Genomic DNA, 23,753 nt, shown 5'->3' with positions numbered 1-23,753 from the left:
TTAAAGACAAGTAGACTGAAATATCCTAGCTAGAGTTTTCCCATACAACTGAAAAATGGATAAATTTATTTATTTATTTATTTATTTGTTTGTTTGTTTATTTATTTATTTATTTATTTTTGCCTTTTAGGGCTGCACCATGGCAAATGGAACCTCCTTGGCTAGGGGTCTAATCAGTGCTGCAGCTGCTGGCCTATGTCACAGCCACAGCAATGCAGGATTGGAGCTGCCTCTGTGACCTCCACCACAGCTCATGGCAATGTCAGATCCTTAATTCACTGAGCGAGGCCAGGGATTGAACCTGCAACCTCATGGTTCCTAGTCGGATTCATTTCTTCTGCGCCACAATGGGAACTCCCTGGATAAACATTTATTAAATTTAAAAAAAACCTTGCTAGAAATCTGGGTTACCAGCTGAGTTAGAAGGAAAGATATGTTATGAACAACTATATGGCAACAAGTTTGACAATCTGGAAGAAATGGACAATTTTCTAGAGTCTTACAGCCTGCCAAAACTGAATCAAGAAGAAACAGACCAACTGAACAGACCGATCACTAGAAATGAAATTGAAGATGTCATAAAAACACTCCCTACAAATAAAAGTCCAGGACCAGATGGCTTCACAGGCGAATTCTATCAAACATATAAAGAGGAATTGGTGCCCATCCTCCTTAAACTCTTTCAAAAGGTTGAAGAAGAAGGAATACTCCCAAAGACATTCTGTGATGCCACCATCACCCTAATTCCAAAACCAGACAGAGATACCACCAAAAAAGAAAACTATTGCCCAATATCATTGATGAATATAGATGCAGAAATTCTCAACAAAATCTTAGCCAACCGAATCCAACAACATATCAAAAAAATTATACACCATGACCAGGTTGGGTTCATCCCAGGTTCACAAGGATGGTTCAACATACGCAAATCAATCAACATCATACACCACATTAACAAAAAGTCAAAAATCATATGATCATCTCAATAGACGCAGAAAAAGCATTTGACAAAGTCCAACATCCATTCATGATCAAGACCCTCGCCAAAGTGGGTATAGAAGGAACATTCCTGAATATAATCAAAGCCATTTATGATAAACCCACAGCAAATATAATCCTCAATGGGGAAAAACTGAAAGCCTTCTCAAATCTGGAACAAGACAGGGATGCCCACTCTCAACACTGCTCTTCAACATAGTTTTGGAAGTCCTAGCCACAGCAATTAGACAAACAAAAGAAATAAAAGGCATCCATATAGGAAGAGAAGAGATCAAACTGTCACTGTATGCAGATGATATGATACTATACCTAGAAAACCCTAAGGACTGAACCCCAAAACTCCTTGAACTGATTAATAAATTCAGCAAAGTGGCAGGATATAAGATTAACATTCAGAAGTCAGTTGCATTTCTGTATACCAGCAATGAAATATTAGAAAAGGAATACAAAAATACAATACCTTTTAAAATTGCACCTCACAAAATCAAATACCTCGGAATACACCTGACCAAAGAGGTAAAGCACCTATATGCCAAGAACTATAAAACTTTCATCAAAGAAATCAAAGAAGATGTAAAGAAATGGAAAGATATTCCATGTTCCTGGATTGGAAAAAACCAATATTGTGAAAATGGCCATACTACCCAAAGCAATCTACAGATTCAATGCAATCCCTATCAAATTATCCATGACATTTTTCACAGAACTAGAACAAACAATCCAGACATTTATATGGAACAACAAAGACCCAGAATCGCCAAAGCAATCCTGAGAAACAAAAACCAAGCAGGAGGCATAACTCTCCCAGACTTCAAGAAATACTACAAAGCCACAGTCATCAAAACAGTGTGGTACTGGTATCAAAACAGACAGACCAATGGAACAGAATAGAGAATCCGGAAATAAACCCTGACACCTATGGTCAATTAATCTTTGACAAGGGAGGCAAGAATATAAAATGGGAAAAAGAAAGCCTATTCAGCAAGCATTGCTGGGAAACCTGGACAGCTGCATGCAAAGCAATGAAACTAGAACACACCCTCCCACCATGCACAAAAATAAACTCCAAATGGCTGAAAGACTTCAATATACGACAGGACATCATCAAACTCCTAGAAGAAAACATAGGCAAAACACTCTCTGACATCAACATCATGAATATTTTCTTAGGTCAGTCTCCCAAAGCAATAGAAATTAGAGCAAAAATAAACCCATGGGACCTCATCAAACTGAAAAGCTTTTCCACAGCAAAGGAAACCCAAAAGAAAACAAAAAGACAACTTACAGAATGGGAGAAAACAGTTTCAAATGATGCAACTGACAAGGGCTTAATCTCTAGAATATATAAACAACTTATACAACCCAACAGCAAAAAAACCAATCAATCCATGGAAAAATGGGCAAAAGACCTGAATAGACATTTCTCCAAAGAAGATATGCAGATGGCCAACAAACACATGGAAAAATGCTCAACATCGCTGACTATAAGAGAAATACAAATCAAAACTACCATGAGATATCACCTCACACCAGTCAGAATGGCCATCATTAATAAATCCACAAATAACAAGTTCTGGAGGGGCTGTGGAGAAAAGGGAACTCTCCTGCACAGTTGGTGGGAATGTCAACTGGTACAGCCACTATGGAGAACAGTTTGGAGATACCTTAGAAATCTATACGTAGAACTTCCATATGCCCCTGCAATCCCACTCTTGGGCATCTATCCGGACAAAACTCTACTTAAAAGAGACACGTGCACCCGCATGTTCATTGCAGCACTATTCACAATAGCCAGGACATGGAAACAACCCAAATGTCCATCGAAAGATGATTGGATTCTGAAGAGGTGGTATATAGACACAGTGGAATACTACTCAGCCATAAAAAGAATGACATAATGCCATTTGCAGCAACATGGATGGAACTAGAGAATCTCATCCTGAGTGAAATGAGCCAGAAAGACAAAGACAAATACCATATGATATCACTTATAACTGGAATCTAATATCCAGCACAATGAACATCTCCTCAGAAAAGAAAATCATAGACTTGGAGAAACGATTTGTGGTTGCCTGATGGGAGGGGGAGGGAGTGCAAGGGAACGGGAGCTTGGGCTTATCAGACACAACTTAGAATAGATTTACAAGGAGCTGCTGCTGAGTAGCATTGAGAACTTTGTCTAGATACTCATGTTGCAACAGAACAAAGGGTGGGGGAAAAATGTAATTGTAATGTATACATGTAAGGATAACTTGATCCCCTTGCTGTACAGTGGGAAAATAAATAAAAGAAATAAAAATTAAAAAAAAGGAAAGATATGACAGTGTGTTAAGGGTCAGAGAGATGTGACTTTTCTAACCTTGAAGATGGATAGAGAAGTATTATACATACTATAAAAGTCATCTGTTTAAAGTGGAGAATTCAGTGGTTTTTAGCAAGATTACACATACTGTAATTGTGTCCCTATAGATTTGCTTGTTCTAGACTTTTAATATAAATTAATTTATATAATATGTAGTCTTTTGTGACTGCGATGTGACTTTGTATGTCACCTAATCTAATGTTTTTCAGGGTCATCCATGTTGTAACATGTATTAGTACTTTATTTTTTATTGCTGAATAATATTATATTGTATGGATGTACTGCATTTTGTTGTCTTCATCAGTTTATGAGCATTTGGGTTATTTCTACTTTTGGGCTATTATGAATACTGCTATGACTATTCATGTACAGGTTTTAATGTGGACCTAGGTTTTTGTTTCTCTTGGATATAACCAGGAGTGGAATTTCTGGGTGATATGGTAACTCTATGTTTAACATTTTAGGAGATGCCGGATGGTTTCCAAAGTGGCTACACTGTTTCATATTTAAACCAGCAACATAACAGGGCTTGAATTTTTCCACATCCTCACCAATACTTGTCTGTCTTTTAAAATTTTACTGATTCTTGTGGATGTGAAGTAATATCACATTGTGATTTTGATTTGTGTTTCCCTGATGACAAATGATGTTCAGCATCTTTTCATGTGCTTATTGGCTATTTGAGTACTTTATTCTTAGGTTATTTTTAAATTGAATTATTTGTCTTTTTATTGTCGAGTTGTAAGAGATTGTCTCTATATTTTCAAGATGAAAGTCCCTTAAAATAATGATTTATAAATATTTCCCCTCATTCTGCGGATTGTCTTTTTACTTTCTTGATAGTGTCCTTTGAAGGGCAAGAGTTTTTGATTGTGAAGTCCAATTTATCCAATTTTTCTTTTACTGCTTATGCCTTTGGAGTAATATCTAATAAATCGTTGCTGAACTGGATCGTAGACATGTATTCCTTTGTTTTCTTCCAAGAGTGCTATATAGTCTTTAAAACCCAATTTAAATTATGTATTACATTTAGGCCTCTAATCCACTTTACTAATTTTGATCATAATGTAAAGTTAAGTATTCAACTTCATTCTTTTGCATGCAGATATCCAGTTGTCCCAGAACCATTTGTCAGAAAGACTATTCTTCTATTGAATTGTTTTGGCGTCTCTGTTGAAAATCAGTTGACCATAAATGTCAGGTTTTATTTATGAATTCTTAATTAGAATTAATATATTCTATTGATTTATTTCTGTATTTCTGCTAATACCACCCTGTCTTGACTACTGTAGCTTATTTTTTTTTTTTGGTCTTTTTGCTATTTATTGGGCCGCTCCCGCGGCATATGGAGGTTCCCAGGCTAGGGGTTGAATCGGAGCTATAGCCACCGGCCTACACCAGAGCCACAGCAACGCAGGATCCGAGCCGTGTCTGCAACCTACACCACAGCTCACGGCAACGCCGGATCGTTAACCCACTGAGCAAGGGCAGGGGCCGAACCCGCAACCTCATGGTTCCTAGTCGGATTCGTTAACCACTGCGCCACGACGGGAACTCCTACTGTAGCTTTTTAATAAGTTTTGAAATTGGGAAGCCTGAGTCTTCCAACTTTGTTTTTCTTTCTCAAAAATGTTTTGATTATTCTGTCTCTGCATTTTCATGTGAATTTTATTTTTATTATTTCATTTATTTTATTTCATTTTGTCTTTTTCTTTTAGGGCTGCACCCATGGCATGTGGAGGTTCCCAGGCTAGGGGTCCCATCAGAGCTGTAGCTGCTGGCCTACACCACAACCACCGCAATGCCAGATCCAAGCCACATCTGTGACCTCCACCACAGCTTATGGCAACACTGGATCCTCAACCCACTGAGCAAGGCCAGGGATCGAACCTGCATCCTCATGGATGCTAGTCAGATTAGTTTCTGCTGAGCCATGACAGGAACTCCTTCATGTGAATCTAGTATCAGCTTGTCAGTTTCTGTTAAGAAGCTAGCCAGGATATAGAAGGGGTTTGTGGGAAACTTGTAGATCATTTGGGGGCAGATTTTAATATTAAATCTTCTGATCCGTGAGCATGGGATGTCTTTCTCTTTATTTAGATCTTCTTTAATTTCTTCAACAATAGTTCATAGTTGACAGTGTGCAAGTCTTGCGTCTTTTTTGGTGAAGTTTATTTCTACGCATTTTAAAATGCCCCACTATTGCAGTATGAAAAACCAAAGAAGGAGAATTCAGAATGGCCTGGCTTCTTCTCCTAAACACACCAATAAAGCAATCCATTTCTTCTCCTCTGATGAGAAAAGAGGAAAGTGGGAAGGGATGGAAAGAGAACTGGAAGTATTATTTCAACATAATTCTTTTCTAGGACCAAAAGTTCCCTTTTAAGTGACATGATTAGAGAGAAATAGGTATTCTCTGTATTAGAGAGAACATGATGATTGACTGGATATGACAGTAAAAGAGAAGTAAATATCAGTAATCCCCATTTTCTTGTGTGGGCGATTGAATACATAGTAGTACTATTAGTTGTAGGAAGAGGCAGAAGAACACTTTTGGGAGAATATATTGAGATTGGTTTTAGACAAGTTAGCTTTAAGATGCCTTTCACGTGAGTGAACAAGGGTGAATATGTAGTTAAGTGTATAGATATGGATTGCATAGAAGGCTAGCAGCTAAGTTAATTTGGCTTAATTAGCATATTAATGGTGAATGTTTAGAGCAGTTGGAATCATCTAGGAAGAGTTTATAGTTTTACATGAGTAGAGAGCCTAGAACTAAGTTTTAGGAGATTCCATTATTTACTGGAGAGGTCGGTCAGGGTGAGCTGGGGAAGCTGAGAAAAGATAAAGATGTCAGTCAAAGGAGGAAACAGGAGTTTTTTTGTGTCCTGAAATCAAGAGTAAAGAATGGGTCAAATAGGAAGGAGTGTTCCAGATACCACAGAGAAATCAGGTACACCAATTAAATTTGATGACATCAAAGTCTTTGGTGACCTTGGCAAGAAATGTTTCAGAGGATTCATGGTAGGGTGCAGGACAAGATTCTGAAATGCTAATATAACAGAGAAAGAGACTAAAATAGACGTAGTGACTATGAATAAAAATTAGGGAGAGGTGAGTGAAAATTAGAGAACTATTTTCTCGCCCACAAAAATTTGGTGGGCGAAATATCGCTGAAGGTTTTTTTTTTTTTTTTTTTTTTTTTTTTTTCCTTTTTAGGAGAACAGAAACTTGAAAATGTTTAGATGTTGATGGCAAAGAGGCTATAGAGAGTAAATCAAATACACTTAAATTAAAAATATATAAAACAAAGAACAATTAAGGTGGTTAAAAATGTATGCACTAGGTTTCAAAGACTTGCTATAAAAATATAAAATATAAATTACATATTTGTTGTATTGATTATATGTTAAAATAACATTTTGTGTATATTGGGGTCAATAAAATATTTAAAAAGAGACCACAGAGAGAAGGAAGATGAAGATGAATTAATGAAGTGGGGTAATTCATAGGATTAGGTTCTTAAGAAGGCAGGCCTCTTGGGGGATCCACAGTTCATGTAGAGGGATTATCCTCTTCAATAAAGAGATCATTCATTCCTCATTGTGGAAGGATGCAAGATATATTGATGCGTACACATTTTAGGTTTGCTGTTTGCTCTTTTTGTTTCCTTGCTGAAAAGGAATGGGTAAGTGGGGGCAGGTGGGTATTTAAGGAGGGATGAGAGTTGGGCAAACTACTTATGACAAATTGAAGAGGGGGTCAACAAGACGTTATCACAGTATTGCTGGATGATATTGAAGCCTCGGTGGTTGTGTGTATAACAGGGGTTATTATTGAGGCAGAATTGGACATGTAATGGGATGAACCCTAAATGTAGATGACTGGGCAGTAAACTTAGAATGGAGAGGTGGTGGGTTTAGACTAAGGTCCCTTCCAACTCTTTCTTGTTTCCAAGAAGCGGTTAAAGTTAGAAAAGGACTTGATGGTTATGAGTGACAATAACCAAATGGTAGTCTTTATTTTCCCCACAAGAGTAGACAGTGTTTCCAGTCTGGTCTGTTATAAAGAAAGAGCCAAGGTCAGCTTTGTAGAACAAGGGTTCCTACGTTGGTTTCCTCCTCCAGCTGCCTGGTGCTAACAGCTTGGGAGTATTTTATTACAGTCATATGATTGGTAACTACAGTTCAGAGTAAGACTCCAGACAAGAATTTGTGTCATCCAATTAGAAAAGGTCATTGCACTAATCCTGAACTGGAATGGGGGTAGAGAGAGATGCAACTGACAAGGCTAATTTTGTCATGTGGCATGCAAAGGCATGTGACAAGCTGGTGGTCTCCACCTTATCTAAGCCCATAATCCTTGATTGTGATCCCATGAATGGGGAAGGAAACACACTAAAAATTACCATGAAATTAACTGTATTTGAGCACAAGCCTTCAAGCTTTCCCTCACCATAAGGAATTCCAGAATGCCATGTCACCCTTGGTGTATTACCCTCCTCATCTCCTCCTGGTGAGACTTTTTGTGTCTGTGCCTTGGCAACCTCACACTACCCTGTGAATCACGTTGCAGCAAGAATATTTATCACATTTTGTGCTGAGAAAAGTAAAAGAAATGGGAGTTGGCTAAAATAGACAAAGTAAAGCAGGGATTGTTGATCAAGGAGTCAAATTGCTAACTCTCAGATAATAACCATGTGGCGAACACATTTGTCACAGGGTTAGAATGTTAGGTGTGTTTCTCTCTGTATGCCTTTAAAAAAAAAGTATCTTAAAATGAAAGGAAACATAATTAGTGACAGGGTATAAATCAACACTTTTTGTGAAAAATCAGAATGCATTTTAGTTAATATTAATCTCCCATGCTTCTTAAATGTCCAATATATAGAAGTGACACAATGTCACTTTAGAAGGTTTGGAAACATTTTACTTTCGAATAATTGACTCTAATAACAGTTGAAAGTGTTACTGTTGATCATGGTAATAACCATTACTAAGGCAATATTACTTCACTTAGTGCCAGGCACTCTGCTGAGCATTTTGCAAGCATTGTATCCTTTAAGCCACACAACAACTCTCTCAGCTGATACTGCTGTTTTATAGTATTTATCTTGCAGAAGTTTATTTAACCTGCAGGGACGCCAGGCACTACTAAAATGTCAGGGCTAGGATTTACACCAGGATATATCTGTCTCTAGACTCTTATGTTTGGTTGTATTCTGCCGTTTCCTCTGTGACTACTGTATGCATGTCTCAGTTTCCTCTGTATAAAGTAATTTTATCAGTCTCATTGAGATTTAAGTATCAAATGAAACAATATATGTAAAAACTCTGATAACAATGCCAAGTACATAGAAAGTAATCGGGTAAATACTAGTTGCATGACAGCACTAGAATAAATGATGTAGATGTATCCATTAGAAATCTTGCAATGTGTTTTTGTCTCTCCTGATTATCAGTCAGCTTGCTCTTTTTTTTTTTTTTTTGCCTTTTTGCCTTTTTGCTATTTCATGGGCCGCTCCTGTGGCACATGGAGGTTCCCAGGCTAGGGGTCGAATCAGAGCTGTAGCCACTGGCCTACGCCAGAGCCACAGCAACGCCAGATCCGTACCATGTCTGCAACCTATACCACAGCTCATGGCAACGCCGATGGTTAACCCACTGAGCAAGGGCAGGAATCGAATCTGCAACCTCATGGTTCCTAGTCGGATTCGTTAACCACTGCGCCACGAAGGGAATGCCCAGCCTGCTCTTTGAACCGCTTTTCTTACAACATCTTGAGCTGACCTATCCATTAACTCTTTCTTGGGATCAAAATCCAACAGCAATCAGCTGGTGCAAGGGCTACAATTTATAGAAACAGAATAAAGACAAGCCTAAATGGCTCAGAGGGAAACCATATTCATAGCTACAAATTTGTAATATATTGTATTCAGCTAAATGAGGTCTGTGAAAAGGAGATGGTATTCAGAAACTGTCTCTTTGGGAAGAATTTGGTTCCTTAAAATCACAGCTTTCTAAAGTGGGGCAGTAAAATCAGGGCCAACGTAAGAAAATTTGTGATGATACATTGGTATGAGGATTTCTTTCTTTCTTTTTTTTGTCTTTTGTCTTTTTAGGGCCACACCCAAGGCATATGGAGGTTCCCAAGCTAGGGTTCTAATTAGAGCTACAGCTGCCAGCCTACGCTAGAGCGACAGCAGCGCCAGATCCTTAACCCACTGAGCGGGGCCAGGGATCGAACTGGCCACCTCATGGTTCCTAGTTGGATTCGTTTCCACTGCGCCATGATGGGAACTCTGGTATGAGGATTTCTATGATGTAAGGTCATCTACCTGGTCTTCGTTTTACCATCTTTTCAGGAAGGTGCCATTTTATTTTTATTTTTAAAAATTTTTTTTTGTCTTTTGTTGTTGTTGTTGTTGCTATTTCTTGGGCCGCTCCCTCGGCATTATTGTTGTTGTTGCTATTTCTTGGGCCGCTCCCGCGGCATATGGAGGTTCCCAGGCTAGGGGTTGAATCGGAGCTATAGCCACCGGCCTACGCCAGAGCCACAGCAACACGGGATCCGAGCCGCGTCTGCAACCTACACCACAGCTCACGGCAACGCCGGATCGTTAACCCACTGAGCAAGGGCAGGGACCGAACCCGCAACTTCATGGTTCCTAGTCGGATTCGTTAACCACTGCGCCACGACGGGAACTCCCGGAAGGTGCCATTTTAAACCTTACTTAGGAATACCACTCAGCAACAAAAAGGAAGGACCTATTCATCCATGCTACCTTGTGAATGAGTTTTAAAATAATTATGTCCAGTGAAAGAAGCCATAAGAAAAGAGAACATTTGGTATGATTCCACTTATCTAACATTCTAGAAAAAGGAAGTAATCTATAGTGACACAAAATATATCACTGTTGGCCTGGAAATGGCATGGGGATGTAGAGGGATCCTTTGCAAAAGGACATAAAGAAACTTTTGGAGGGTGATAATTTCACAGGGGTATACATATGACAAAGCTTATCAAATTGTACATGTTAAACATGTGCTATTTGTTGTACTTCAACTGCAGCTCAAAAAATCTACTTTTAGAAATATCACAGAATACATCAGACAATTCTTTTTATAAACTGTAACTTTTATAATTTGTTCCTTAAAATTTATTGTCGATTCTTATTGTCTAAGAGAAGTTTCAGTTTTCTTATAAACATGGACATCTGTATTGAAGTTAGAATTAGCTATCCGGTTTTATTTACTCACACATGCACGGTTGTACCCCCCACTCCTCAAAACACACGCACACAAACACATTAAGATTTTGACGAAGAGCACTGAAACTATTCATTAATTTTGGAATAAAATACATTTTTATGATATTGAGTATTATGAACCATGAATATGGTATATCTCTTATTTAGTTCTTCTTTAATGTCTTTCAGGAGTTTTATAATTTACTTTACAGGGTCTTAAATATTTATGGAGTATAAATATTTTATAATTTTATTACAATTGAACTGATATTTTTAGACAATAAGTATTATGTTGAAAGTTTATAAAAATGCAGTTGATTTTTAAACACTGATTTTAATCCAGATAACTTTTTATTAATTCTTTTGGGTTTTATTGATTCTTTTTAGGTTGTTTATGTAGACAGTGATGGCATCTGCAAATATTAAGAATTATTTATACTTTCTTCCTAAATATAAATGGTAATAGATATTTTTCCTACCCCGATTCCGAATCTTAGAGGAGATGATTTCATTCATCATTGAATATGAGTTTACTTTTTAGGAAGATTTTAAATCACTGATTCAGTCTTTTTTTTTTTTTTTTTTCTTTTTGTCTTTTCAGGGCTGCATTCACGGCATATAGAGGGGTTCCCAGGCTAGGGGATGAATTGGAGTTGTAGCTGCTGGCCTATGTATGCCACAGCCACAGCAACTCGGGATCTGAGCTACATCTGTGACCTACATCACCTCATGGCAATGCTGGATCCTTAACCCACTGAGCAAGGCCAGGGATCAAACCTGTGTCCTCATGGATGCTAGTCGGGTTTGTTAACCACTGAGCCATGACAGGAACTCCTGATTCAGTTTTTAAAGCAGTTACAGGACTATTAATTTTCTTTTCCTTCATCAGCCAATTTTACTAAGTTACATTTTCCTAGAATTTGTTTTCAAATCTGTTGCCATAAAGTTGGTCATGGTATTCTTCTATCATCTTCTATCATCATCTTTGACATAATCTGCAGCATCTTTAGTTATGACTTCTATTTTATTCATAATTTGTCTATTGAACTCTTCTGTTTTCTTTCTGATAAACCTTGCCAGTGTTTTGTCAGTTTTATAAGTTTATAAGAATTTTTCATTTTGATGATTTTTATTTTTGCCATTATAGTTGGTTTATATTCTGTCAATTTTTTTACTGTACAGCAAAATGACCCAGTTTTATATATATATATATATGTATATATATATATATATATTTACATGCATATTCCACCTCACACCTGTCAGAATGACCTCATTAACAAACCAACAAATAAATGCTAGAGAGGATTCAGTACCTGGAGAAAAGGGTACCCACCTACACTGTTGGTGGGAATGTAAATTGGTACAACCACTATGGAAAACAGTATGGAGGTACCTCAGAAAATTACATATAGAACTACCATATGACCCAGAAATCCCACTCTTGGGCATATATCCAGACAAAACTTTCCTTGAAAAAGATACATGCACTTGTGTGTTTATTGCAGCACTATTCGCAATAGCCAAGTTTACAAGAATTTTTAACTCATGTTAAAGGTGAATAGCTTTGTAAGAATTAGAAAATTAGGAGTTCTTGTTGTGGCTCAGCAGTTAACAAACCTGACTAGTATCCATGAGGAAGCAGGCCTCACTTAGTGAGTTAAGTATCCTGCGTTGCTATGGCTGTGGCATAGGCCGGCAGCTGTGGCTCTGATTTGACCCCTAGTCTGGGAACCTCCGTATGCCGGGGGTGTGGCCCTAAAAAGATAAAAAAAGAAAAAAAAAAAGAATTAGGAAATTACATTTATAAGAATTTTATAATTTTAAAAGAACCAACTTTTTTATTTGCAGCTTATGTCTATTTTATGTATGTTTAAACATGTACTAATATTTTTTAACCTCCTCTCCTATTATTGTGGACAGACTCTCTGTGCTTAAAGCTAAATCTAACCCCTTCATATGGACACTAAATTTCATTCCTTTCTCCAACTCAAAGGCAGTGGTGTGATTTCTTGTTTCTTTCCCTGCATCACCATATCATCCTTATTATTGGAATGTTCCCATCAACATAAAATATGCTATTATTTCTTCACTTTACAAAAACAGTAATGTTCCTTGACCTAACTACCTTCAGATGCTGTCCTATTTCTCTCTTTTCCTCTATAGCAAAACTCTTAAAAATTTGTCTATACTTGCTATTTCCACTGTATCCTCTCATTTGTATTTCTCTAATCAGGCTTCTGTACCATGACTGCTCTGAAACTCCTTTTCTCCTGGTCATCAGTATTTTTAAAAACCAGTTGCAATCTCTTGGTCCACTTCCTGTTTGCCTGATTAGTAGCATTTGACATAGTTACTCATTCTTTTCTTCCCTTGGCTTCCAGTGCACCACATTCACCTGCTCTACTTCTGCCTACTGCCTCTCAATCTCTTTTGCTAGTTCCTTCCATATTATCAATATCCAAAATTTGAAGTATCTCATGGCTTAATACTTGGAATTCTTTCCTCTATCTATGTCAGTGTTTGCTGGTGCCATCCTGTATCATGACTCTAAATATTCATCTGTATTCTTTTTGGGGGAGGGGCACTGCACCTGTGTCACATGGAATTTCCCAGGCTAGGGGTTGAATTGGAGCTGCAGCTGCCAGCCTTTGTCACAGCCACAGCAGTGCCAGATCTGAGCCGCATCCACAACCTACATCACAGCTTGTGGTACTGTTGGATCCTTAACCCACTGAGCAAGGCCAGGGATCAAACCTGCATCTTTGTGGATACTAGTTTGAGTTTGTAACCTGCTTATTCACAACAGGAACTTTCTAAGTGGCATTTAAGCTTCCTAGAAGTAGAGCCCATTCAAAGCCAGTGTATCATAGTTCTCAAAATATCTGGGTATTTCTTCTTCCTATGGAAAATCATATTAATTAATGCCTACAATTTCCTTTGGAAAAGGCTTGATGGAAGATTTATATGTACATTTGTAGGGCAGGGTAGCAGGTTCTGCCTTCAAATGAACTTAGCCTCTTCCCTTCAATCCAGGGGTTCTAGACATAAATAGAAATGGGGTAAGAGGGTATAACACTGCATTGTGTCAGTCTATGCTTAGTTTCTATCAGAGATTTGAATTGTTCTTATTTTATATATCGAATAACACTTTAGTAACCTGTCTACATATTTCATCCCTAGGGACACTGTAATCAGTCCTCCATTGCCAAAGATATCTGCAAGTCAAAATGTACTGATTTGCCAGTGTATTCCTTCTGCCCACCATGGTAAAAGCATCTACATTGTCTTTGTCATTTAAGCACTGACACTTGGTTAAGTGTCAAGTAAGCTTCTGCAAATGCAATTTCCTATTGAAAAATAGAGACCACTTTTCAGTGGCAGCATCTTCCACTTTCGTACCTATGAATGACAGTGACCAGCTTTCCCAACATACAGGTTCTCCTCTCCCCAGAGTAAATGGACTGTCCTTGGAGCCCTCTCAGTGAATGTAGTATGGATTAAGGGTGGTGGGGGGTGAGAATGTAGGTCACAGGTGATAAATCTCTGTAACATTTTTTCTTCCCAAGCCTTTTGGATCTGCTTTTCTACTTTTACCCAGGGATGTTCTGGCATTTCCGTCTCATTAAATGCAGGCTATCAAAGAGTCAGCCATCACTCAATCAAAATAAACTATTAGAACCACTTCCAGTTAACACATTCAACCCAGAAGCACTCATAAAACCATCGACATCAGTAAGCTTGGTTCTTTTCTAGAATTCTGTCCCATCCTCCTTGGTCAAGCCTCTTGCAGTCCTCATTTTCTCTTGGTAAATGTTGCAATGTACTCAGAAGCTATCCCTCACCATACTCCTTGTTTCCTTTATTGCCACAGCGCTGAAGGACAGTAACCATTTAGTTTTCCAAGGACCTGCTTCAGTAGGTATTTCACCACAGTCAATCACAAGTGATGCTTTGATTAATCATATGCCTGTTCATGTCATGGATCACTAACAATCCATTTCCCATTAACAAAGTAGCTTAACACTCATGCAAGTCCACAAAATAACAAAATTAACCCTGATGTACTATGTTTGATGGTCTGTTTCATGAGACTATTCCTAGTGCCAATCTTTTTCATCAGTCAAACACAAAGCTCTTCAGTTTTTTTTAAAAGAAGTGATTTAATTTAATGATTTGTTAACTGTGCCTGTTATATTTTATGTAATAGGAAAAACCAAAAAAGTGAGAGCAAGAGCAAGAGAGGAAGAGAAAACATGAAGGTGTCACAAGGTAGCAATTAAAGGAAGCAGCCACTACCATTAGGGCTGGGGAGTGAGCATCAAGGGGGAGGGGCTGGAAATATTAAACCCCAGAAGCTGGAAGAAGGAAGGGCCTGTTGTGCTGAAAGTCAGACTTCAGATGACGAAGTGGCTCTGTTTGGCTGGTGAAGATATATTTTTGTGTTGGGTAGGGCATTGAGGGTGGAGGTGGTAGAGGAGGTGATGAGAATAGTCCTACCAGTATTGGAAAAATTAAAAACTGGATTCAGCTGCTGTTTCTGAAAAGAACTCCTGCTTCCATGGTAAAAAGCACGGCTAGGCAGATGCTTACAGGAATAAGAACAGGTAGGAAGCAAATAGGAATCCTACAGTAAACAATTTGCTGTACTTTGGGGCTCATTCTTAATCATGCAATCAGACCATGCTTCAAAATTATAGCATGTAGCTTTCTATAGCATAGAAAGTCCCTACTAGGGGAGTGATCTGGTAACGTAGTAATTAAGGATCTGGCATTTTCACTGCTATTGCACAGATTTGATCCTTGGCCTGGGAATTTCCACATGCTATGGGTGCAGAAAAAAAAATCCCTATTAGGCAATATGAAGACTAAATTCTTAAAAATAGCGTAATCCTATACAGACAAAAGTGTGGTAGAAGATGTTACTTTTTCATTCCTTTCACTTTGTGCACATATGTAAAAGCAAAAGATCTAGATGCCTGCTAAAATCAAATTCCCCAAATGCATAATGCTAAGTAAAAAGAAGTCAAATACAGAAGACTGATTGATTCCGTTTATGTGAAACTCTAAAAGATTTCAGTGATATAAAGCAGACCCTTTGTTTTAAAGGTCTGGAATTTGCGGGAAGGCGTAACTGCAAAAGGAAAAAGAACTTTTTGATATGATGGAAATATTCTCTATCATGATTGTGTGGTATTTATACACCTGGGTACATTTATCCAATCTCATCAAATAAAGATTGGTGAATGTTATTGTCTGTAAATTATACCTTAGAAAGCTGAATTTTAAAGATTTGCCAAATAAATAAATAAATAAAACCCCACCTAAATTGTCTTTCATGAAAGTAGGAGTAATTTACCCTTTCACTGGCTGTGTCACCTAATGCCTCTGGTCAGTTTCTGAGGGGGCAAAGTGAGAAGACAAAATGAAACAAAGTGAAAAGCAAAACTTCCCTTAGCTCAGAGGAGTATAGCTATAACTTTTTTTTTTTTCCCTTGTGTTCACTCACCAGTGGAGTAAGACTATCCTAAGGACTATCTTGAAAGTTTTTGGAACGTGTCTCAGATTCTCTATTAAAATCCCTTATTAAAATATTATTTAAAGCTTTGTTTTCACTTGGTTTTTTAGTAACTGGAGTGTCAAAGTTAGTACAATTTATTAACAAATATGTGGATATTCTGTGTTTTATGTCACTGAGGAAAACAATCTCTAAAAGAGAAGGATGTTCTGTGTTCTGTTGCTTCAGTATGCACATGTCAGAAATGACAAAAACACTTGTTTTATTTTTTTGTTATGATTATGAAATTTGGAGAAGCCTTTAAATTTACAATATAATCTTTGAGAAGAAATCTTTTTTTAAAAGATAACTGGCATTTGTTTAGCATTATGTGCTATACTAGAATTTTATATACATTATCTTAATTTAATTTAATCTTGGAACTCTTTGGAAAGTAGGTATCATCCTATTATCCAATCCCCCCCACCTTTTTTTTTTTTAAGATGAGAAAGTGAGGTTAAGAAAGGTTAAGTTACTTGCTCCAGCTAACAAAATCATTAAGTGGTAGAGCTGGGATATAAACAAAGTCTGTGTCTCTGGCTTCAAAGTCCACATTCTTTTTGTCCCAGCACATATTGACTCCAAAAATAAGGAAGTGAAGGACGAGGGGGTGAGAAGAAGAAAATGCACTGCTCTGGAGGATAGTAAAAATCTGCAAACTTCAGAATACAGATTGCTTCTTATAGAAAACCTGGGAGTTCTGTGGCTTAGTTCCAAGCATTCTGAGTGCCAAGAAATATCAGTGCTTGTGCAGCACAAATTAAATCAGGCTCCTTGAGGATAGACCAAGGATTGGTATATCTACGTATATATACATGTATGTATCTGTGCGTATATGTACACACACAGTGTTAGTCTGCTCATGCTGCTGTATCAAAATATGTTGACTGGGTGGCTCAAACAACAGACACTTATTTTTCTTAGTTCTGGAGGATGGAAGTCAAAGATGCCAGAATGGTCAGGTTTTAGGGAGGACCTTCTCTACCTGGCTTTGTAGATAGTCACCTTCTCTCTGTGTTCTCACCTGGTGTGTGTGGGGGGGTGATGGAAGAGGAGAGTGGAGAAAGGAAGAGAGAGAGAGTGGGAGAGAAAGGGAGGGAAGGGGAGAGAGGGGGAGAGAGGGAAACAGAATGCTCTAATCTTTTAGTCTCTTTTTTTGTTGCTGCAAATGACAAGGTTTTATTTTTTAGTAGTACTCCATTGTATATATATACCACATCTTCTTTATCCATTCATCTGTTTGTTTTGTTTTTTTAATTTTATGGAAGGAGTTCCTGTAGTGGATCAATGGAAACAAATCTGACTAGCATCCATGAGGACACAGGTTCAATCCCTGGCCTTGCCCAATGGGTTAAGGATCCAGCATTGTCATGAGCTGTGGTGTAGGTCACAGACACAGCTGGGATCCACTGCTGGCATAGGCCAGCAGCTACAGCTTCATTTTGACCCCTAGCCTGTGAACCTCCATATGCTGCAGGTGAGGCCCTAAAAAGACAAAAAAATTTTATTGGAGCATAGTTGACTTACAATGTTGAATTATTTTCAGGTATACAGTAAAGTAAATAGGTGTACATACATATCTCCATTTTTTCCCCATGTAAGTTACTGCAAACTATTGAGTAGATTTCCCTGAGCTATACAGTGGGTTCTTGTGAATCCTCTGCTTTATATAGTAGTGTGTATATGTTATTCCCATCTTCCCAATTTCTTCATGTCTTGTCTATTGTAAATAGTGCTGCAGTGAACATTGAGGTGCACATATCTTTTTAAATTATGTTTTTTCTGGATATATGCCCAGGAGTGGGATTGCTGGGTCATATGGTAATTCTATATTATGCATTTTAAGGAACCTCCGTACAGTTTTCCAAAGTGGTTGTACTAATTTACATTCCCACCAGCAGTGTAGGAACATTGCCTTTTCTCCACACCCTCTCTAGCGTTTATTGTCTGTTATAAGGACACCAATGCCATCTTGAGGATGGGCTCCACCTTCATGATTTCATCTAAACCAAATTATCTCCCAAAGATTCCAGACTCCATCTCCAAATATCATATTGGAGGCTAGGGCTTCAGCGTATGAATTTTGTGAGAATATAAAATTTAGTCCAACACACACACACACACCCCAGGTGATTCTGATGTGCAGCCAAGTTCGCAAATCATTGCAAGTATTAAAACAGTTATTTTCAAGCTTTATATCATACATAAAAACCACCTGGAGAACTCACTAATAAAGATACGAATGCACACTACCTCTAGAGTTTCTAATTCTAGGTCTAGGGTGGAACTCCATAATTTGCATTTCTAACAAGCATCCAGGTGATGGTTATGCTGGGACTTTAAGAACTACTGACTTCTGATGGGTACAAGGTAGTAGGAATTAATTGTAACTAATTTTAATTAACACTTGATTTCAAGAATTCAAACCACAGAAATTCTTTAATCACATGTATTTACTGTCAGTTAAAGACTAGTCATTCTGTTAGGCTTGGGACACACTGGGGAATAAGCCTAACAAACCCTGCTTTCATGAGGCTTCTCCTCTCTTGGAACCCAAGACTGAGTGAGTCACTCCTTTGTATTTCTATTTTACTATGCACTTTTCTTTTATAAGTGTTTCTTTGTCTGTATGTCTCCCCACTTATGGTAGAATTTCCTTGAGGGGCTACATTATCTGAAATTCATTCATTCATCAGTTTATCAGACAGAACGTTTGCAAATAAGATCCAGAGAAAACAACTATAGTCCTTGTGCTCAGGAATTTCCCTTCGTAGCAATGAAGACCGCAGATAGACAATTTCAAGGTTGAGCAGTGCATATGAACAAGGCTGTAGAAGATGCCATTGTTGTCCTATATCTACTCACTGGCTGTTTTGCCTTCCCTCGGCTGCTGCCAATCCTAAGCTAATGCCTGATCTTTTTGGGAAAAAGGGTGAATGAAAACCACCTGCCCTGGAGATTACTGAGAAGTTAGGAGTTACCACCTACCCACTTACTGCTTGGAGTAGGAATAGACTTAAGCCAGGGGAATAAAATGGTGGAAGCAACAAAGTCAGAGGAATCTGTGCAAAAGATTCCTTAAGTGGCTAATTTGAACTGGAGCCCATTGAAAGAATATTTGCCCTGGGATATGAGCCTGGATGGTGCAGGGGATGAATGTTTTTCAATGGCACAGGAAGCCATTTAATGCTGCCCTCAGCCTCCAGGAATTTTAAGTAGGTGAGTGACATGATCAGATTCCTATTTTAAAACCATCACTGTGGCTGTGGCTTGAAGGAAAGATTGGAAGAGAGTGAGCAGGGAGGGGATTTTGGAGGCAACAGGATAGTTGTTAACTGTTCGCCTTCCTCTGGAGCTGGATTTCTTGGGCTTGAATTCCTGATCTTCCAAAGTATAGCTCTTATAGTTTGGATAAAATATATAATGTCTTAATGCCCTCGGTTTCCTTATCTATACAGTGGGGGTAAAATTAGAACTTACTCTTTAAGGTTGTGAGAGGAGCCTTAAATTAATCAAATCATGTGAAGCACTGGCTCATAGAAAGTGCTCAGTAAATGTTGGCTGTTATGGTTATTGTTTACTACTATTATTAGTAGCTTAATAGCTTTGAGGAGGGAGAGGAGAAGTAGCAGTAAAGGAAGTAATAGGTTTAGATGAGAAATGCTTGGAAGCTAAACCAGTGGGTCAGAGGGGGGAAGAATTTTGTATGATATTTATGTTGTAAGTCTTGGTAACAGTTTGATTTAGAAGTGGGTGAGAGGATAGCCTGGGGAGCTGGCTAGATAAGCAAAGGTGTCATTTCCCGAGATGGGTTTCACAGAGGGGAGATGCTCATTTCAATGGGAAAGTCGCAGTCTGGTTTTGAAAGTCATGAGTTTGAAATGCGTTTGCTACATCCCCGGGGAGATTTCCATATATAGCTGGAGAGGTTATATAGTTTTGACATATAGAGCTATAGAGACAGACTTAGCCTTGAGATAAATATCTAATAGTCAAAAGAGTATATGTACAACTATAGTATCTATTGGGCACCCACATTTAAAAAAATTAATAATTGAGAAAACAGAAAAAAAGAGCAGAGCCTAAAATAGCTTTGAAAAGATTTTAAGCAGAAGAGGAGCATGCAAGTCTCAGGAAGACTCAGAAAAAAAGCAGTAGAAAATGCAGCCTTAGGAAGAGAACATGGGACACCAGAAACCTCAGGTAGAACCAGTAATGCCCACTCTGTCTGTAAAACTACAAAAGTAGATTCACATTGTCTAGGCAATGTTTGCTTTTCCAAGACCACAGAGGGCATAGAGTATAAAAGGAAGAATTTTTACTTTTAAAGTCACAGATGATATTCCAGTGCAAGGTGAGAGAAACATCACACATGAAACCCATGTTCCCTTTGATAAACTTCCTTTGAACACTGGGCCCAGGCTAAAGTTGTTCCATAGTGTGTAATGCTAGCTCTGTAAGACCATATGACTTATTTTAGATTGCTTAAAAAAAAAAAAAAAAAACAAAAACCCAAGAACATACATTTATTGCAGAAGGCTACCATGACGTAGAAATTAAATGAACAAATTAGAAAAAAATAGAAAAGGGAGCAGTAAGGATAATTGTTCTGGGATCAAGAGTTCCTGTTCCTTTGCCAGAATTAGGTAAAAATAAAAGCTATATAAGAGATTTAAATTGTATTTTTCAAAGATAAGTGTAAAAGGTATATTACATTACTTTATTCTCTTTAAATCAAACCAATTAAATTTGACCCTAAGCTTTCAATACCATGGAGGTAGTGGTAAATTCACTCTGGATTATTATTGGTATTCCCTCCTTATTTACAAGTGTTATGCAAGGAATCTTTGGCCAGGTAGGCTTTTCAGAGATGTGAGCTTCACTGGTTACCACTAGAAAGTCCATGATCCTTTAAAATTCACGGGTGCAATTTCTCTTGCCTATGCAATGCTCAAGGCCTAGGAATCTGAATTAACTGACACTTGCATACCTAGAGTAAACATACTTCAAAAACGAAAGGGAGACATCAAAACATTTTAAAATGAAGGAAAACTAAGAGAATTTGTTGCGAGCAAATCTACCCTAAATGAATGACTAAAGGGAGTTTTCTAAAGAGAAATTGTTTGACAATTGAGACAAAATTATAACACTGTCCAATATGCTCTAAGTATATGTAGAGGGTATATTTATTACATTTCTAAGTGGGGGAGGGTAAAGAAATGTAAACTCAGGTCAGGTTTCTATACATCATTTAAATTAGTAGAATGGCAATACCAAGTAGACTGTGATAAGCTGTGTATATACAGTGTCATACTTGGAACAGCCACTAACAAAGCTAAACAAAGAGAGAAACTAAAAAAGTGCTATAGATAAATTAAAATGGGATTCTAAAAACTGTTATAGAAAACCCACAAGACAAGAAAAAGAAAACAGAATGAAAAACAGAAAACTAACCAAAAAATGGCAGACATACAATTTACCTATTTTCCTTGTTGTTATTGCTTATGCTTTTTGTGTCATATCTGTGAAACCATTGTCAAAGTTCATGAAGATTTACATCTATATTTTCTTCTAAGAGTTTTAAGGTTTAGGCTTTTACATTTAGATCTTTGACCCATTTTGAGTTAATTTTTGTGTATGGTATGATGTATATGTGTATACGGTCCAACATTTGGCATGCTTATTAAAAATCAATGGCTCATAAGTATAAGGGTTTGTTTCAGGATGCTTGATTCTATTTCAATTTATCTGTTTATCTGTGTTTATAATAGTACCACATTGTCTTGATTACTGTATGTAATAGTGGATTTTAAAATTGGGAAGTGGGGAAATTTGCTTTTCTTTTTCAAGATTGTTTTGACTATTCTTACCTATTTCTGCAAAGAAGTCAGCTGGCATTTTGGTAGGATTTCTTTGAATTTGTAGATTGATTTGGGGGATATTGCCATTGTAACAATAAATATTCTGATCCATGAAAACAAATGTTTCCCTATTCTTTTTGATGCTTTTAAAATGGAGTTATTTTCTTGACTTCCTTTTTGATTTGATCATTTCTACTGTATAGAAATACAATTAATACTCATTTTGTTATATCTTACCACCTTGCTGAACTCATTGATTAGTTCTAATAGTTTTTTAGTGGATTCCTAGAGGATTTTTTTTTTTTTTACATAAGATTGTTTACTAACATTTATCACTGGCAAATAGAAATAGCTTTATTTCTTTCTTTTCAATCTGGAAACTTTTATTTAATTTTCTTACCTAATCACCTTGGCTAGGACCTCCACTGCAGTGTTGCATAGAAGTGGTAAGAGCAGACGCCCTTGTCTAGTTTCTAATTTTCATTAACAACTTTAAATATGATGTTAGTTGTGGGTTTTATGTAGATGCCCTTTTGTATATTTTTCACACCAAGAGTGTTATACCAAGTTTGCTAATTTTTGGTCTGATTTTCCACCTAACATACCACAAACATTTCTCTGTCAATAAATTGTCTTTTACAGCAGAATTTGGCTTTTACTCCTGGGTTTTTCCATAGGCTACACAGGATACGTACAATGGGACCATTCAAATGAAAGTGCTTAGGGAAAATTATTGAAATGACTGGATATCTCTTTGCAACAAATTATTTATTCTTAAACCTCCCCATTATATCTAAGATGTTTCAATTATTTTCCTTTTATAAGCCTTCATTATATAAAATACTACAAATATAACTTTTGGTAACATTAAAAAATTTTGTGTATTCTCTTTATCCAACTTTATATTTATTCCATGCTGTCTAATTATCAAAGATATTTCAAGCCATCTTTTTTTTTTTTTTCCTTTTTATTTGAGGCAGAGAAGGGACTATCAGGAACTTGGCTCTTAAGAATACATTGTTTAAATAAATAGTGCAGGGTTGGCAAGCAAATGTAGTTGGTAAATAGTTTCTTGTAAGTTTATAGCTTGGTTGAATTAGTATCTTTAACTTGTCTAAACAATCATCACAGGTAGTAACAATAAAATGTGGTAACTACATACCCACAAGTAGAGAAGCTAGGTGTGTTCAGTAGATAGTTTGCAGATGTTGGATACTCTGAAGAGCAAACTGACTTAAAGAATAGGGGGTGGGGGGAGCCATCTGAAAGAACAGGAAAGGGACCAAAGAAAATTCATGAAAATCTATGGCTGGTGAATCAAAAAAGAAAAGATAATGATTATTAACTGTGAATAGTCTGAGCTTTTGTTCTATTAGAGTGTGCAATATTATAAATTACTGTTTTGGGATTGCTGTGCTAAAGAACAAAGGACATTTTGTTTTAATAAAGAGAGAAATAGTCTTCAGACCGAGTTCTATTTTACTTTAAAGGTGTTTTCCTAGAAGAATACTGTAGGAGCCTTTTCAAAACATGACATTTCAGATCCCGAGGGTTTGTGCCTATATACGGTTTATCTCTTAGCACATATGAAAAAGAAAGATGCTCTTATGAAATTTTACTCACCTGTTAGAAAAGTCTACCCTTTCTTTTAAAGTTTAGAAATTCTAGAGTTCCTTATCAAGACATATACATCTGCCGCTCTAGCACCTTAGCAAGAAATGTAAG

The sequence above is a fragment of the Sus scrofa genome, chromosome 7, assembly GCF_054392235.1.
Source record: "Sus scrofa isolate SSC_HxYL_T2T_F1_AM1 chromosome 7, Sscrofa_HxYL_maternal_Yorkshire_Landrace_v2.0, whole genome shotgun sequence".
NCBI lineage: Eukaryota > Metazoa > Chordata > Mammalia > Artiodactyla > Suidae > Sus > Sus scrofa.
Note: the sequence above shows the minus strand (reverse complement) of the source record.